The sequence below is a fragment of the Symphalangus syndactylus genome, chromosome 6 (assembly GCF_028878055.3).
Source record: "Symphalangus syndactylus isolate Jambi chromosome 6, NHGRI_mSymSyn1-v2.1_pri, whole genome shotgun sequence".
In the NCBI taxonomy this organism is placed as follows: Eukaryota; Metazoa; Chordata; class Mammalia; order Primates; family Hylobatidae; genus Symphalangus; species Symphalangus syndactylus.
The window spans coordinates 20,412,070-20,429,759 of NC_072428.2; the positions used below are offsets into that span (position 1 = coordinate 20,412,070).

Sequence of the window (17,690 nt, forward strand, 5' to 3'; positions counted from 1 at the left end):
AGCTAGGACCATCAGCTGAAACATCAACACATGCCCTTCCATCCAGCCTGGACTTTCACATTAGATTTTGCATGAGTCCACAATAAACCCTTGCTATGCTAAGCCACTAATATTTTGGGTTGGTTGCTGCAGTGTAGCCTACCTTATCCTGGACTAACAGAATGATTTTCAAGTATACAGCTATTTAATATAATGAGCTAAACCCCGTTAGCCTGGAGGCTAGCCTAAGGAATGTCTTTCCTTTCCACCATGGGCAATCTGGAAAGCTGAGCTTCTGCTCAGTGAGACACGTGAGATACGCATGACATGGACCAGGGTGCCCGCCTTGTCATGCCACTTACAAACAGTGTGGCCTTGGATAAATTACAGAATCTTTCTGAGCCTCAGTTTTCTCACCAGTAAAATGGGAAGATGATTATAACACTTATCTCAGGATTGTGAGAATTAAGGGATAGGTATCTATTGTATGGCACTGCGCACAGCATAAGCACTTATTAAATGTTAGCTGTTATATTACTTCTATTATTATTATTATTATTTTGAGGTGGAGCCTCACTCTGTCGCCCAGGCTGGAGTGCAGTGGCGTGATCTAAGCTCACTGCAACCTCCACCTCCTGGGTTTGAGCGATTCTCCTGCCTCAGCCTCCTGAGTAGCTGGGACTACAGGCGCCCGCCACCACGCCCGGCTAATTGTTTTGTATTTTTTTAGTAGAGACGGGGTTTCACCGTGATAGCCAGGATGGTCTCAATCTCCTGACCTCATGATCTGCCCACCTCGACCTCCCAAAGTGCTGGGATTACAGGCATGAGCCACCGCGCCCGGCCATATTACTTCTATTATTATACAGTTCACAATCTCTTGAGCTGTCCGCTATGCACAGTTTAAAAAAAAAAGCTGAATCAGCACATCCAGAGAGAAAATTGAGTATCTTTTGAGTTTGGTTAGGGCTGAGAGACAAAAGGAGGCTTTTGAACTCCCAAAGCCATAAACGAGAAGTGAGGAGAAAGGCCTCCCCTTTTGATATATTAAATATCTACTTATGTATACACCACCTGGTTCCATATAAGAAGAGAGAGGAAGGCAGACTTCGTGCCATCTCATCTTCTGGCAACAAAAACAGGTGCTAAAACAAGGACGGGATGTAAAACAGAAGCAGAAAGTAGCTCCCAAAAAAATTTTACCATGAGAACCTTGCTGCAGACTCTGGCTGTGCCCTAAGCTCTCTAGCCGACTGTGCAAAAAGTGCAGCCGTGGTGGTTACACAACCTCACAAGGTTGCACAATCCAGGTTCTTCACCACCCAGTCACGCCATTGCCAAAGCATGCTCCCAAGGGAGGGGCTGGGAGGCAAGCCGCTGGCAAAGGTGACTTGAGTAAGGTGCTGGGTGTCGTGCCTAGCACTGTGCCACAGGGGCTGAGTCACCCCAGAAATTTAAGGTGTGGCCGCCAGGCTCCTGCCAAGGAGGGCCGGGGGACCCGGAGAAGAGAAGAATCCCATTTTTGCCTTTATCACCATCACTCCAGTTCAGAGGAGGGTACGTCTGAAAAAAAATTCTCTCTAGCTTGCACTTTTCAGGCCGTTTAATTTTTTATTGTTGAGTGTGAACAATGAAACAGAGCAGTTTCCCGTTTCTCGGCCCCAACCCCCCAACCACCGCTGAGAAATTTGAGTTTAAAACTGCCAGAGAGGAACATTTAAATTCTATAAATTAGCTTCACTAAAGATGCTTAAGCATTTATGAAAACATTCCCATTTTACACTCAGCTTTATAAGATCTTAAAGAAATAAAAAATCCCAAACTGCCATGTGAAGCTAAGCTGGCAGAGAGCGATCTGCTCAGTGCAAATATGCCAACAGCTTTACAAATGAGGAATATAGAATCAGGATTAAGAGACTGCAGATCATTTATCAGTGACAAAACAAAGATTCCTAGCCTCTGGACTCAGAGTCCGCGGAGACTCTAATGGGCTACATCGCATGCCCTAGAAGCAGTGTTCGGTATTAACTCATTTATACCCACATTAATGCTGGCAGCAGGGAACTCCGTTGTGCCCGCCTTGGTGCCCAGAAGAGTATTTTGGTGTAAAACAGAGCTCGGCTTCGGGGAAGACCTGGGTTTAAATCCTGATTTAGCTACTAACCAGCTGGTGACGTTGGACAATGAACTTTATCATTGGAAGACTCAGTTTCCTCCTCTGAACACTGGAGAGAATAATAACATGCAGACATTCAAGAAGGGATAATTTCTCTGATACCTTCACTTCTAGACAAACACAATAAACATAACGAAACGACAGAGGGGTTCCATCAAATGTTTTTTTTTTTTTTTTTTTTTTTTTGAGGTGGAGTCTCACTCCATCACTCAGGCTGGAGTCTTGCCCGTCGCCCAGGCTGGAGTGCAGTGGCGCGATCTCTGCTCACTGCAACCTCTGCCTCCTGGGTTCAAGCGATTCTCCTGCCTCAGCCTCTCGAGTAGCTGGATCTACAGGCAAGTGCCACCACACCTGGTTAATTTTTTGTATTTTTAGTAGAGATGGGGTTTCACTGTGTTAGCCAGGATGGTCTCCATCTCCTGACCTCGTGATCTGCCCACCTCGGCCTCCCAAAGTGCTGGGATTACAGGCGTGAGCCACCATGCCTGACCCAAATGTACATTTAAATAAACGTGTTTGGACACACACCCCCATTCCCACCATGAAAAAGAGAGTGTGCCGAAGAAAGAAAATAAGACTCCAGTTCTTTTTTTTACTCCTATTATCTACTTTTCTTATTCTTCTGATGACACCTAGGCCTTCTATGGCGCTGGGGTACAAAAAGGTCACAGCCAAAAGCAAAGAGAAGCTGATGACATTAATTTTGGTTTCTGATTCTGAGCGTTTAGGTTTAGGAATAATTTGACTCTTGGCTTTATAGAAATTTCCCCTTAAGTGCTTACTTTAAAATCTGTGACTTCCCCCCGCTGCAGCCCCCAATCCCCTAAACAAACATACAGTTCTCACTACTCTCTTAACCTCCAGGCAGTGGGGCACAGAGGAAGGAACACTGGCATTGTCTGGCATTGTCTGGCTGGGGGACCACAGGCCTTGCTTTGTCTTCTAACTTCCAAGCCCCTTCAAAGAGATTACAGCCAAAATGGACGTTCTTGTTCACTACAACTTATTAAAATGCTATACGTGTTTCCAGTTTTTGCTGCCTAATTTGCCTCTTTTCTGTCCCTCAAAATTAAGTGGTCACCCCAATGGATAAATACCATCTTTGAAGATATATTCTGAGCAGTGCTTAGAGATTAGACTTTCCAAGGACGAACACCTGGTTTAATAACTATCATTGCCAACTATGCGTTATCACTATTAGCACAGTTTTTCCTTTAATATGACACATTTATTTTCATGGCATTTCATTACAGTCTCCATGGACAATGGCTTAGCAGAGAGGAATTCTCAGGGATTTTTCTTTTTTTTTTTTTTTTGAGATGGAGTTTCACACTGTCACCCTGGCTGGAGTACAATGGCAAGATCTCGGCTCACTGCAACCTCCACTTCCCGGGTTCAAGCGATTCCCCTGCCTCAGCCTCCTGAGTACCTGGGATTACAGGCACCTACCACCACGCCCAGCTAATTTTTTGTATTTTTAGTAGAGACAGGCCTTCACCATATTAGCCAGACTGGTCTCGAACTCCTGACCTCGTGATCCACCCGCCTCGGCATCCCAAAGTGCTGGGATTACAGGCGTGAGCCACTGCACCCAGACTAGGCATTCTCAATTTTAATGCTTGCTTAGTGATGTGCTGGACCAGCACTTTTCCTTTTTTATTTTTTGGTTTTTTTTGAGATGGAGTCTCGCTCTGTCTCCCAGGCTGGAGAGCGGTGGCGCAATCTCGGCTCACTGCAATCTCCACCTCCTGGGTTCAAGCGAGTCTCCTACTTCAGCCTCCCAAGTAGCTATGATTACAGGTGCACACCACCACACCCAGCTCAGGTTTGTATTTTTAGTAGAGACAGGTTTTCACCATGTTGACCAGGCTGGTCTTGAACTCCTGACCTCGACCAGCACATTTCAATGCAACTTTCTGGGATGCTATGAGGCTTCTCTATCTGTGTCATACAGTCTGGTAGCTCCCAGCCATAGAGCAATAGCACTTGAAATGTGACTAGCACAACTGAGGAACTGAATTTTAGAAGTGTCATCTTTAAATAATTTGCATTTAAATATAATTATCACATGAGACTAGTTGCTACCATATGGCACAGTGAAGTGCTAGACGCTACCCACTTAAGACTTGTGCTAGACCAGTGCTGTCCAATGGAAATATAATGTGAACACCATATATAATTTAGTTTTTTCTAGTAGTCACATTAAAATAAGGAAAAAGAAAGAGGGTGAAATTAGTTTCAATAATATATTTTAGGGCTGACTATTCAAAATATTATTTCAACCTATAATCAATTAAAAAATTAATGAGATATTTTACAATCCTTTTTTCATGCTAAGTCTTCAGCATTTGGTGTGCCTTTTATAATTATAACACATCTCCATTTAGACTGGCTGTATTTCAAGGGCTCAACAGCCACATGTAGCTAGTGGCTAACATATTGGACAACATAACACAGATATTAGCCACCCTGAGGCTAACTTTGCCAGCTATAACATGAGCATGCTTACGGCAACAAGAATCAAAAACACTCTTGTCTTTTAACTCAGGATGCTAAACAATGTTAAACATAAATGCCAAACTTGCTATATTTATTTTTACTAAAGTATACATAGCTATGCAAAATATTTGATGCTTCCTTTTTAAAGATGTTTCTTGTTCTTTTGCTTTGAATTAAATTCACTAATTTCACCATGTCAATATTTACTGCTAATTATACAAGAACATCTACAACTTAAAGAAATGCAATGTGTGTATCATAGAATTCTTAAGCTCAGCGCCTACTAATTTCCATATCAATAATTTCCATTAGTGTAATGGGACACAATAGAAGCTGCTCCTGGAATAGAAATGGGTAATGAAGAAAGCAATTATAGAGAATCATTTGGCAGCAAAGTAGATAACCAATAAGCCAATGACCTGATCAATGGGTATTAGATACATTAAATGCAAAAGATGATCCTGAAGTGTCCATTAGCAGAAGTTCTACAAATATATTACCTAAAAATAATCAATACAGCCGCTGACAATGTAACCTATAATAGTGGATTCAGAAGCAATTTCAAAAACGTGCACTGCTCACACTTGATTGTCTTTTCTACTTTTATGCTGCAAACCATACCTTTCCCCACCTCCATCTTAAGTCTCTTCTTTAAGACTTTTTCTATAATAGTTTGTTGTTTCATTCTTACCACGCAGTAAGAAGAAATGGAAAAAGGGAGTCATGTGGGTTTTCTGTCTCTCCAGGACACACCTTGATGAAACACGACCAATATTTGCTGATGGCTTTGAAGACAAAACTATGATGTTACAGCCTTTGTTTTTAAAGGTAGAGGAAACTTGTGAGAAAGTTAGCATGGGGGTGTGTAATGGGATGCACCAGTTGTAAAGATTGGATGCTTCCTGTTAAACTTGGACAGGAAATTTGTTTTGTCACGATTGTCCAGATTGTCAGCTTGGCTCCTCACTCGAAAAAGGGAAATAAAATACAACTCTTGTGTCCTTGTGTGCTGCCAGAGTAATCAGCATCGTTCCTTCCGCTTTACAACAGTTTATGGAGTTTGATTTTGTATGCCCCATAAGTGTTTACACATTGCAAAGTTAGTTGACCGGGAGAGGACAGGATAATGATCTTACTATTATATATTATTTAACTGGAATTAATCTTTCATTTGCCTCTCTGGCACGAGCAAGATTTTTCTTTGCTCATAAAAGTGATCAGGAGTGTGCTACATATGTGCTATACTCGCTTGGGAAAGGCTGGCCGTGCCGCCAATGAGCTTGATGCCAGGATAGAGGCAAGAAACCCAGAAGCCTCTTTATGCCTCTTCTCTTTTCACCCTTCACAGTGTGGCTGGAAATGAAGCAGAGACCTAACATCTCCTGAAGACCTACTATGTACCAGGCACCACGCTAGGCACAGGAAGATAACATCTAATTTTTATTGATATTTGTTTCCACAAAGGCATTGTTAGTGATCAGAAAAGTGCATTATTTTGAGCACAGAGAGGAGAAAAATCCTCTGCCCTTTCCAGTAGCAAAATCCTGGAATCCCAAGATTCTAGAAGAAAATGTCAGCAGGGCCCTTTGATATTTTTTGTTCATAAGGAAGGAAATTAATCTATGGGTGGTGAGGTGGGTTGTTGTTTGCTCCTCTCTAATGCTAAGGTAATGGTAGTTCTATTGCTATGTCCCAGGATTAAGCCGCTTAAGATGAGGCTAGTAAAAGCCAGAAACATTATACGTTCACAGCAGCAAATAATATTAGGTCTCAAGAGCTAGAAGTTCTAGAAAAGGGAAACAGCCCTTTGGTTGCACACTTAAAAGTAAGTAACATATCCATCATTTTTAAGAAAAAATATGCAATAAATATTAATATAAAAGTTGATGTGAAAATAGAATACTTTAAAAAGTAAAACCATGACTCATACAAACAGAAAGTGAACACATGTCAAATATTTTATTTAACTCATTAATCAATGAGGAAAATAGTAAGACATTATAACAGGTTCAAAGGAAATCAAAGAGTAGATACACATATGGGCAATCAAGAGTGCCAACAGCCGAATGTGGTGGCTCACACCTGTAATCCCAACACTTCAGGAGGCCCAGGGAGGAGGACTTGCTTGAGCCCAGGAGTTTGAGAACAGCCTGGGCAACATAGTTAGATCCCATCTCTACCAAAAATTTAAAAATTAGCTGGGCTTGGTTGTTGGTGGCCGTAATTCCTAGATGAGGCTGAGGGGGGAGGATCTCTCGAGCCCAGGAGTTCAAAGTTGCAGTGAGCAACTGCACCTATGATCACACCACTGCACTCTGGCCTGGGCAACAGAGTGAAACCTTGTTTCAAACAAAACCAAAAAAAAGACCAAAACAAACAAACAAACAAGAAAGCTGACAAATTTGTTTAAGAGATACAAAAACTGGCTTGAGGGGAAATAGTAGGGATAATTTTCAAAATTAATTGCATGTTGTGGTAGCCAGAATTCTAAGATTCCTACCCCTTAGTGTACATGCCTTGCATAACTTTTTTTTTTTTTGAGACTGTAGAATTTCTTTTTTTTTTTTCTTTTTCTTGAGACGGAGTCTCACCCTGTTGCCTAGGTTGGAGTACACTGGTGTGATCTTGTCTCACTGCAACCTCCGCCTCCCGGGTTCAAGCAATTATCCTGTCTCAGCCTCACGAGCAGCTGGGACTACAGGTATGCACCACCATGTCCAGCTAATTTTTGTATTTTTAGTAGAGAATGGGTTTCACCATGTTGGCCAGGCTGGTCTTGAACTCCTGCCCTCAAGTGATCCACTCGCCTCGGCCTCCCAAAGTGCTGGGATTACAGGCGTGAGCCACCATGGCTGACCCCCTGCAGAATTTCTTCTTCTTGAGTATGGGCAGGACTGTGAGTATGATGGATTTCATTCTCATGATTAGGTTACATTGGTCAACAAAGGTGAAAGGAATTTGCAGGTGTAATTAAATGTTTGAGACAAATTAATCAAAAGGGAGATTATCCTGAGTAGGTATGATCTAAATCAAGCGAACCCTTAAATGAAGAGATTTAAAGTAGGAAAGATTCTGCTGACCTTTGAGAGGCAAACTGCCAAGTTGTGAAGGCCACATGGTAGGGAATAGCAGGTGGCCTCTAGAAACTGAGAACAGCCTATGCTGACATGTCTCGGGCATGTCAGTAAAAAATCAGGGGGCCGTGCTCGGTGGCTCACACCTGTAATTGCAGCACTTTGGGAGGCCGAGGCGGGCAGATCATGAAGTCAGGAGATCGAGACCATCCTGGCTAACACGGTGAAAACCCGTCGGTACTAAAAATACAAAAAATTAGCCGGGCATTGTAGCACGTGTCTGTGGTCCCAACTACATGGGAGGCTGAGGCAGGAAAACTGCTTGAACCCAGGAGGTGGAGGTTGCAGTGAGCCGAGACTGTGCCACTGTACTCCAGCCTGAGCGACAGAGCGAGACTCCGTCTCAAAAAAAAAAAAAAAAAAAAAAAAAATCAGGGACCTCAGTCTTAAACCATAAGATGAATTCTGCCAATGAAATGCACTTACTTAGGAGAGAAATCCAAGCCCAGGCCCACATCATGGTTTCAACCTGCTGATATCCTGGGCAGAAGACCCAGTTAACCTGTGCCTGAACTCCTGACCCACAGAAAATACAAGGTAATACATGTATGTTATATCAAGTTGCTTAGTTTATGGTAGCTTTTTTAAACAGCAACAGAAAACTCATACACATGTCCATGGAAAATAATCACTTGTATTGCAGTCAGTTAGCTGCAACTTACAAAGTTGTAAAATTGTTCAAGGCAGTGAAAGGTGCAGCAATCCCACAGAATCAAACACCCTGGAAGGTTGCCCAAGACAGCACGTAGATTTTCACTGAACGTACACAGTAATGCATTTGGTCCATTTCAAAGCCCTTCCATACAGTGAAAAATGTTTCATTTAGTTAAGTGCTTGTTTCACAGACAATATTGCTTTGTTTTATTTTTATTTAAATAAACTTTTTTCCTTGAATGGATTTTAGACTACACTTTGTTTTTTAAATATGTGAGAGGTTGGTGGGGGTTAGCTAGCTTCCAGGAGTTGCAGAGTGGAGACCCAAGAAGGCTTTAGAAACAACCAGTAGGTCTGAGCCTCACCGCACACCAGTCATGGCTGAGAAAATGGACCTGGGCAAAATGGGACTGAGAGGTTGGTGTTTTATGTACAGTGAATGCTAAGGCTGATTTTATCCATTCATCTATTTATTCACTCAACAAACAAATCCAGTACCTACATGGGGAAGGATTATTTCGTAAAAATAATGATAGCTAACACATACAAGCTCTTACCATGCGTTAGTCATTGTTCTAAGCACTTTATTCATAGTAACCTATAGAATGTTCACAATAACCCAATGAGGTACGTACTATTATTATCCCCGTGTTATAGATGATGAGACAAGCAGAAAAAGGTTAAGCCCCACAGCTGGTGAGTGTCAGAGTTGGGATTCACACTCATATAGTCTGGGTCCTAGATCTCATCCCCCACACGATACCATCTTTATAGCTAGGATCTCTCGAGCCTGGACACCAGCTGCATCTGCTGGTATTTCTAAAGTATGCCTTACTTTGCAGTTTACTTCTGTTGTCCCAAAGCTTCAGTATTGTCCATAGTAATAGTCCATCTTCAGCCGGACTACAGGAAATTAAAAAATTTTTACATTTTCCTATAGCCACAGTGTGTGGGCATGCTGATCGTACACAAAGTAAAACTAAGAGTTATTTTACTATCCTTGCAAATCTGTCACCCATTTAAAAATGCGTCTTTGCTCAATTCTGAGCCTTATTTCTGCTTTCCTTTTGAAGAAGTCTATTTTCTCCTCTGCGGGTTGTGTCTTAGAAACTATACTGCTCATCTCTCTAGTAGGACTCAACCCCAGGCATAAGCTCTGTGGTGGTGAATACCCTGCAGCTGCCTGCAAACAATAAGTAATACAAAGGATGACTGAGGGTTTCAAGTTTCCTGTTTACAGCCTCCAGCCAATGGAGATCTCTCCGGGAGAAATGTAAGGCTGGCAACAGATTAACAAGGGTTCAGTTATTTTACAAGGGAGAACAATGGTTCTTCTGACCACTTTTGATTCATTCCATCCCTGGTTTCCATGGAGCATCATCATAAGAGGATCTATGTGTGTGTCAACAGAGTGGCAGGAGAGAAGCCGCCCAGGGCAAACAAGGAAGGAAGCATCGGCCTAATGAGTCTCCATTGGAAAGAGAACACCACCAGCTCTTGCGATCCGGTTCCTGTGTGGGTAGGCTGCTCTGCCAGGGGAAAGATGATGTGTAGAGTGGATAACACAGTCCCCACTCTGCAGTCTCATTCTTCCCTCCTCAGGAGAGCTCTCCCCTCAATTCTGTTCCCTTTTCAGGCTTATTCCTGTCTCCATCCTTCCCCTTTTATTGTGACTAGTTGGAAACATAATGTAGGGAATCACATGTGCCTGCTAAGCTGCCCCTCAGGAGAAAACAGTTAAAGAAGAATTTTCTTTGATTGGCCCTGGAAGTCAGGGATACTATGCCAGACACCTGTTCCTTTTTGGTTGTCCAGAATCTAATCCCCCTTCTTTTGACAATTCCGCCATCCCTTCTTCTTTCTGTCGGGATGACTCACCCTGGCTCAGGAGTAGAGCATGTGATTTTGGTTTAAGCCCATCAAGGTATTGCATTTCCTTGGACTCCAGTGATTGGCTCATTGATAATTATGTGACTTAATTAGAAACACAGTGAGACTTTTGCAGGGAATTCTGGGAAGGAGACTCTCACTAGATCCTTGCTTGACTTGAGAGGTATGAGACTGGAGCAGCTGTAGCCATCTTCATCTATCGAGGGAACATGGGTTTGAGAAAACAGTCAAGTCAGGACGAGAACAAGAGAGACACTGGATCTTGAGGACAGTGCTTGAGCCCTCGAATCAATCAATGTCTAAAGTAAGTCCTGATTTCAGACATTCAGTACGTGATTCAATAAAATTTCTTTGAGCACTATTTTAGGTTGGATTTTCTGTTTCTCACAACCAAAAAAGTTGTCCTTTTCCCACTAGGGAAAGTTGAGGGGAAGCTCCAAGAACAAGAGTGGCCAGGAGAGGGGCAGTTCACTGCCGTCAGCCAGGAAACTGATTCTCAACTGAGGCTATTGACCTTTACATTTATCATGAAAAGGCAGAACTTGCAACATATGCTTTTAGAGCCATTAGCTTTTCCATTTCTGTCCATCAAAAACCTGACATTTTTATGGGTGGTGGGGGGAATCTGTCCAGTTTTTTATTAGTCTCCCTTAGAGTGAACACAGACATGGGTTGATTCCTCAATAAAAGTCATCCATATCTGTTTTTGGTCACCATGCCTTTTAAATGCTTATGTTTGCACAATTACACCGTCTTTTTAGCTAATGGAGGGTCGATGAAGACATTTGGCCAGAGGACCCTGAAACACCTGAATCCCACCTTTGGCTTGCTAGCCCCATTTCTCAGCAGTGCCTTCACAGGAGCGGTAAGTAGCACTTTATTTTTAGAGAGAGCTTTGGTGAAAAACCGTAATGCAAACTTGAGCAAGAGTGGACCTCATGCTTCTTGCCTGTTGTGGTTCAAGCCCAATTCTCACGTATTACCTGTTCGACTTTCTAGTTTCATGTTCTCTGCCTCTGGCTGATGTGTATTGGCTCAGGTTTTTTGTGGTTTGGTTTTGATTCCTGGTTTTCAACTATATCAGAGAAGAAAGCGAAAGTATTTTGTCACCTTTGCCTAGAATATTTGCCGAATGGTGGCTACCCAAGTCCTTTCAAACTGAGTGAAGAAATCTGAACCTGCTTCCAGGTGGGAGGAGGACTGTGTTTCCAAGGAGAGAAAAAGTGAAGGGGTGGGGAGAAAGGAAGAGAATGAACTAGAGCTACCCTGCTATTCTGGCCACAAGGATAAAGAGAGAAAGAAGAGAGGCTATACCTATGTTACGTGTGCTGTATATAACCTTATTTCTGTTGTAAGTTCCACCTCTAGAAAATACGGGCCACTAAGTATTGCAGAATCTAACCAATCAGATCAATACTCTCAGAGCAGAACGAGGCAGGAATTAAAAGGATAAGCAACAGAATGTTTGAAAGCTGGTTCTTAATAGTCAACATTGTAGTATTAATAAGGATAATGCCAGCTGCAACAGTAAATCATCTCCAAAATTTCAGCAGCCTACCCCAGTAAAACTTTATTTCCTGTTCGTATAACAATCCAAAGTGGGCATTTCTTCCAGGCAGGCTGCTTTCCTCCACTCAATGATTTAAGAACCAACGTTTCTTCAATCTTAAGGCTCCACCTTACACCAGTGATTTTCAATTTTAACTCAATGTTGTAATTACCTGAGGAGCTTTATGCTAATAGATGAGCCCCATCCCCAAGATATTCTGATTTTATTGGTTTTAGTTGCAGCTTGGGCATCAACAAGTTTGAAACACCTCCAGGGGTGTCTAAAGTATAGCCAGTGTTACTGTTGCCCTAGGGCAGTGGTTCCCAACTTGTGGTGCCCAGATTGGTATATCCACTACATCTGGGAACATGTAAGACTTGCAAATTATCAAGTCCCTGATCTACTGAAGAAAAACTCTGGGGATAGAGCCCAGCAATCTGTATTTTAACAGCCTTCTAGTTGGTTCTGAGGCATATTCAAGTTTTGTTTTGTTTTTGAGATAGGATCTTGCTCTGTCACCCAGGCTGGAGTGCAGTGGTGCAATCACGGCTCACTGCAGCCCCAACCTCCCAGACTCAAGTGATCCTCTTGCCTCAGCCTCCTGAGTAGCTGGGACCACAGGTGCACATCACCATGCCTGGCTAATTTTTCTTTCTTTCTTTCTTCCTTTCTTTCTTTTCTTTCTTTTTTTTTTTTTTTGTAGAGATGAGGGTCTCACTATGTTGCCCACGCTGGTCTTAAATTCCTGGCCTCCCAGAGTGCTGAGATTACAGGTGTGAGCTACCACGTCTAGTTGCAAAGTTCTTTGCAACCAGGTGGAAGAGAAAAGAGGAAGCGTGAAGGAGCATATCTCTTTCTTAACTACCTTGGACTAGAAATGACCACATGGGGCCAGCTACATTCAGAGGACTATGAAATGTGACCCTGGCTGGGCAGCCTGTTTCTGCAGTGATCATACACTCTTGAGTTGCCTGCACTGACTCTGAATTCCACGCTAAATCAGGATTGAAAGAAAAGGAAAAACAATTCTAAATTCTAGGTATAACATAGATGGTCAGGGCTCTCATACAAATTACTTGTGTTGATATAGGATAGATGAGGTTCATTCAGACAGAGAAATTGACACATAAAAATTGCGCAAATTTATAACCAATATGCCATGCCTTATAATGTTAGTTTTTCATCAAAGTGATGTAACCCCTGGAGTCCTCTTTCTGACTAACTCTCCTAGATTCACCACCTCCCCAATTCCTTCCCCGCAATAGCTCAACAGCAACTCTAAGGCAAAGATAGAAGATCGTACATCTGTAGGGACATGGCCATCTCAGAAGTCAATCCATAAGAAATTTGCCTACTTGAGACCCCCTGCTATGTGATGATGGAGAGTACAGAGACCTTAAAATTGGGCAGTTTGAGGCCGGGTGAGGTGGCTTATGCCTGTAATCCCAGCACTTTGGGAGGCTGAGGTGGGCAGATCACGAGGTCAAGAGATTGAGACCATCCTGGCCAACACAGTGAAACCCCATCTCTACTGAAAATACAAAAATAAGCTGGGTGTGGTGGTGTGTGCCTGTAGTCTCAGCTACTCAGGAGGCTGAGACAGGAGAATTTCTTGAACCCAGGAGGCAGAGGTTGCAGTGAGCCGAGCTTGTGCCACCGCACTCTAGCCTGGTGACAGAGCAAGACCCCATCTCAAAAAGCAAAAGAAAAAAAAAAATTGGGCAGTTTGATTCACACTCGTGTCCTGGCTTTGCCATTTCTTTCCTTCCTGTGTGACTTAGGGTGAGATACTTACCCTCTCTGAGCCTCATTTTGCTCTTCTCTGAAAGAGATAAAAGTCCTGGCTTGTAGAATTATTGGGACAGCTACATGCAATAAAATGGGTGAAGTGCTTAAAAAATGTCTATGTTTCTAATTCCCCCTTTCTTTTCCTACACTCAGGGTAGGAATATATCCATAGAACACATGCAGATGGATAAGCCAGGTTCTGGTCTCCATTCCAGGAGAATGCCATTTGGATGAATTTTGGCTACAGTGTACGGACATAAAGAATTTGGGTCATTCTTTTTTTTTTTTTTTTTTTTTTGAGACGGAGTCTCGCTCTATCACCCAGGCTGGAGTGCAGTGGCGCGATCTCGGCTCACTGCAAGCTCCGCCTCCCGGGTTCACGCCATTCTCCTGCCTCAGCCTCTCCGAGTAGCTGGGACTACAGGCGCCCGCCACCACGCCCGGCTAATTTTTTTGTATTTTTAGTAGAGACGGGGTTTCACCGTGGTAGAATTTGGGTCATTCTTGTACCCAACAGACCACATCCAGGAAATGTATTCAAGATGCTTTGATTTCATCTGAGGGGTGGCTAAGTACAACCCATTCTTAATAAAGCTATTTATAGTGAGAAGCAATTTGGGTCAGGCCTGCCTTTCTAGTCTGCCTCATTGGCAAAGCGGTAGGTCCCTGACTTCTGTCTCTTATGTGTTCCTTGTGGTTTCTGCTTGCTCTGACTTTGGTGGTGTGTTGCATTTAGATGAGATGCCAAGGAGATAATATGGTCCAGAGAGCTAAGGAACAGCCTGAATGCCTGGGGACTTTGTACTGTCTGTGACAGTTCAGAAAGTGACTCAATTAGCCAGTGGTTCAGAGCAATGAGAACCCATGAACACTTCGTCCGTTTGAGGGTAGAGACCACTCTGGCCACTTGAAAACTTAGACTAGACTATACACCAGCCCTTGAAAGTTAAAGGCTAATTCCAGCTTTATGATTCCTGATGAGGGTCAAGTTGCCAGCGAGGATCTGGTAAGAGGATGAGACCAGGCGATTACTGACACCAATTTTGTGCATCAAAATAAAATGAATTAGTTCTCCAGATATTTTAGATTCTGGGTTTCAGAGTCACCCCAGAACAATAATAAAAGTATGATAACAGTAATAAACAGTAATGAAAAGCACTTATGGGCTGGGTGTGGTGGCTCATGCCTGTAATCCCAGCATTTTGGGAGGCTGAGGCAGGTGTATCACTTGAGGTCAGGAGTTCAAGACCAGCCTGGCCAACATGGTGAAACCCCATGTCTAGTAAAAATACAAAAATTAGCTAGGCGTGGTGGCGCGTGCCTGTAGTCTAGGCTACTTGAGAGGCTGAGACATGAAAATCGCTTGAATCCAGGAGGTAGAGTCTTCAGTGACCCAAGGTGGTGCCACTGCACTCCAGCCTGTGGACAGAGGAAGACTCCATTTGAAAAAAAGAAAAAGGAAGAAAGAAAAGTACTTTTATACACCTATGAAAGTACTTTCTATAGTGTAAGAAGGCTGGTCCTTTCCATTTCCTGGGAACACCATACTTGTCTTGGTTAGAGATCATTTGGAGGCACGAAATTCAAACCCACAGCAAAGTAACAGTTGTATGTGTTATAGTCAGATTATACTCATCTACCTTTCTAAGTCATATAGTCCTGTATCTAAGCGGTGTTTTTCTGCATAGTCTTGACTGGAGCTAAGGGTTGGCAGTCAATTCTTGCTGCCAAGTTTGCGACATGGCTGGGATTGTGTGAGTTCTACAGAAGCCACATGAAAGATAATTCCCATTCCTCCTCCTGCAGCCTGCCCTTAAATTTACAAGGACATGACTTTGGGAGGCTGAGGTGGGTGGATCACGAGGTCAGGAGTTTGAGACCAGCCTCACCAACGTGGTGAAACCCCATCTCTACTAAAAATACAAAAATTAGCCGGGAGTGGTGGCGCACACCTATAATCCCAGCTACTTAGGAGGCTGAGGCAGGAGAATCACTTGAACCCAGGAGGCAGAGGTTGCAGTGAGACAAGATCACGCCACTGTACCACTGCATTCCAGCCTGGGTGACAGAGTGAGAATCTGTCTCAAAAAAAAAAAAAAAAAAAATTACAAGGACATGTTCCTAGCATGGCGTCTCTGGATATTGTGATAAAATTGTCACATGTCATTAACACAGTTCAATTCTGCAACTTGAGTGATTGGACAATCTGATTCCATTGCAAACTTTTTTTTGGCAACCGCATCAGCATCTTCCCAAAATATATTAGAGTTGCCATTGACAGATGGTTTGAGATGGGTCCAAGGAGGCTGTTGACAGATATCTTAAGATGGATCTTATTACATTGACATTGACATAGTTGAAGAATGTCCTGTGGGAAATGTCTTCACAGGCCTGGAGGTTGACAGATCAAGATGGAAGCCCTTCAAGAAAATTGCCAATAAAGAAAGACTGAAAATGGGCATAGCTTTCCCGAGGTAATTCAGCAATATGGATTGAGTCTTAGAAATTCATACCTTTTGACCCTGTATTTGTCTTTTCAAGTTTTAGCTGAAAGTGCTGCTCAGGCATGTGTGCAAAGATTTATGTACAGAGACTTTCATTGCAGCACTAAACATATAATGGTGAAGAACTGGAAATCACCTAAAGTCCTACGGAGGGGGGGGCGGGCAGTTTAAATACACTAGTTATATTTATATCTGTGCATACTATGATTTTAAAAATCAGAATAACTATTTAGGGTGGTCTCAGTTTTGTAAAAGGAAAGAAAGACTGAAAGGAAACATTTTCTAAATGTTAATAGTGACAATCATCTCTGGGTGACAATATCACAAGTACTTTTTCATCATTTCACTTTTTGTATTTCCAGTGAACGTCATGTGAAGGTGTTACTTTCATGTCAGAAAAATACATGCTATTTTAAATTTATGTAAACCAGATTTTTTTTTTTGATGGAGTTTTGCTCTTGTTGCCCAGGCTGGAGTGCAATGGTGCTATCTCAGTTCACCACAACCTCCACCTCGTGGGTTCAAGCGATTCTCCTGCCTCAGCCTTCTTAAGTAGCTGGGATTACAGGCATGCACCACCACACCTGACTAATTTTGTATTTTTAGTAGAGACGGGGTTTCTCCATGTTGGTCAGACTGGTCTCAAACTCCTGACCTCAGGTGACCCACCTGCCTTGGCCTCCCAAAGTGCTAGGATTATAGGCGTGAGCCAGCACACCCCGCCTTAATTGTTATATTTTAGGCTTTACCTAGGTAAATGAACATTTGTTATATAGTCAGCACCTATTGTTTTGTGTTCTATTCTTTACCATCTAAGTAAAACTAACATACACAAAAAATCCGATGAACCTGGACAGTTGTGCATACATTATATTATAATATAAATATATGAAATATTTAATTGTTTGAAATTTGAAAATCAACTTATGTAAGTAACTCTCCTAATCTGCTCTCCACAACAATTTAACTTCTCTTTCTATAGCAGAAATACTACTACATCCTTAAAATCAGGCATCTAGAACTAACTGCCTGAATTCAACTAATTTATCAAATTTTTAAAATATACAAAATATTCTTTAAGCACATGGAATTTAAATTTAACCCAATCCACTGGAGAGAAAGAATAACGGGTTTAAAAGAACCCAGTGGGTGAAAAATCTATTAAGCCTTTAGGAAGCAGCAACAGTAGTGAAAGTGTTTCTGAGATAGATGCAAAAATGAAATTGAAGACGACCATACAACATAAGAGGCTGTGGCTAAGGCGTGACTCGGTGTCCATAATGACAATGACCTCAAGGGAAATTTAGAAGAGTAAACAATGCAGAACCTGCAGTTGTATTTTAACAAGGCCTGCCTCAAACAATTCAAGTCAAAATACCACTTTCATCGAGAATTATTTTTGTTTTTCCATGAAATAGCACAGGAAATATGTTATGAAATTACTTGCCAAGGTCAAGAAAACTCATAATCTTGACAAGTGGGGGAGAAAAAGAATAATTGTGCCTCCATCTAGACCA

General features: G+C 42.4%; 1 long non-coding RNA gene across 2 annotated transcripts; it reads left to right on the top strand.

Moving 5' to 3' along the window:
- The first annotated feature begins 9,808 nt into the window (after positions 1-9,808).
- Positions 9,809-16,143, top strand: LOC129484236 (uncharacterized). 2 transcript variants are annotated; one of them, XR_010121284.1, is made up of 4 exons: positions 9,809-9,961; positions 10,448-10,636; positions 11,094-11,197; positions 16,059-16,143. It is a non-coding gene; the product is annotated as an uncharacterized lncRNA (long non-coding RNA). The 2 variants fall into 2 exon arrangements; XR_008658384.2 differs by lacking the exon at positions 16,059-16,143 and adding an exon at positions 13,823-13,947.
- Positions 16,144-17,690: the final 1,547 nt, after the last annotated feature.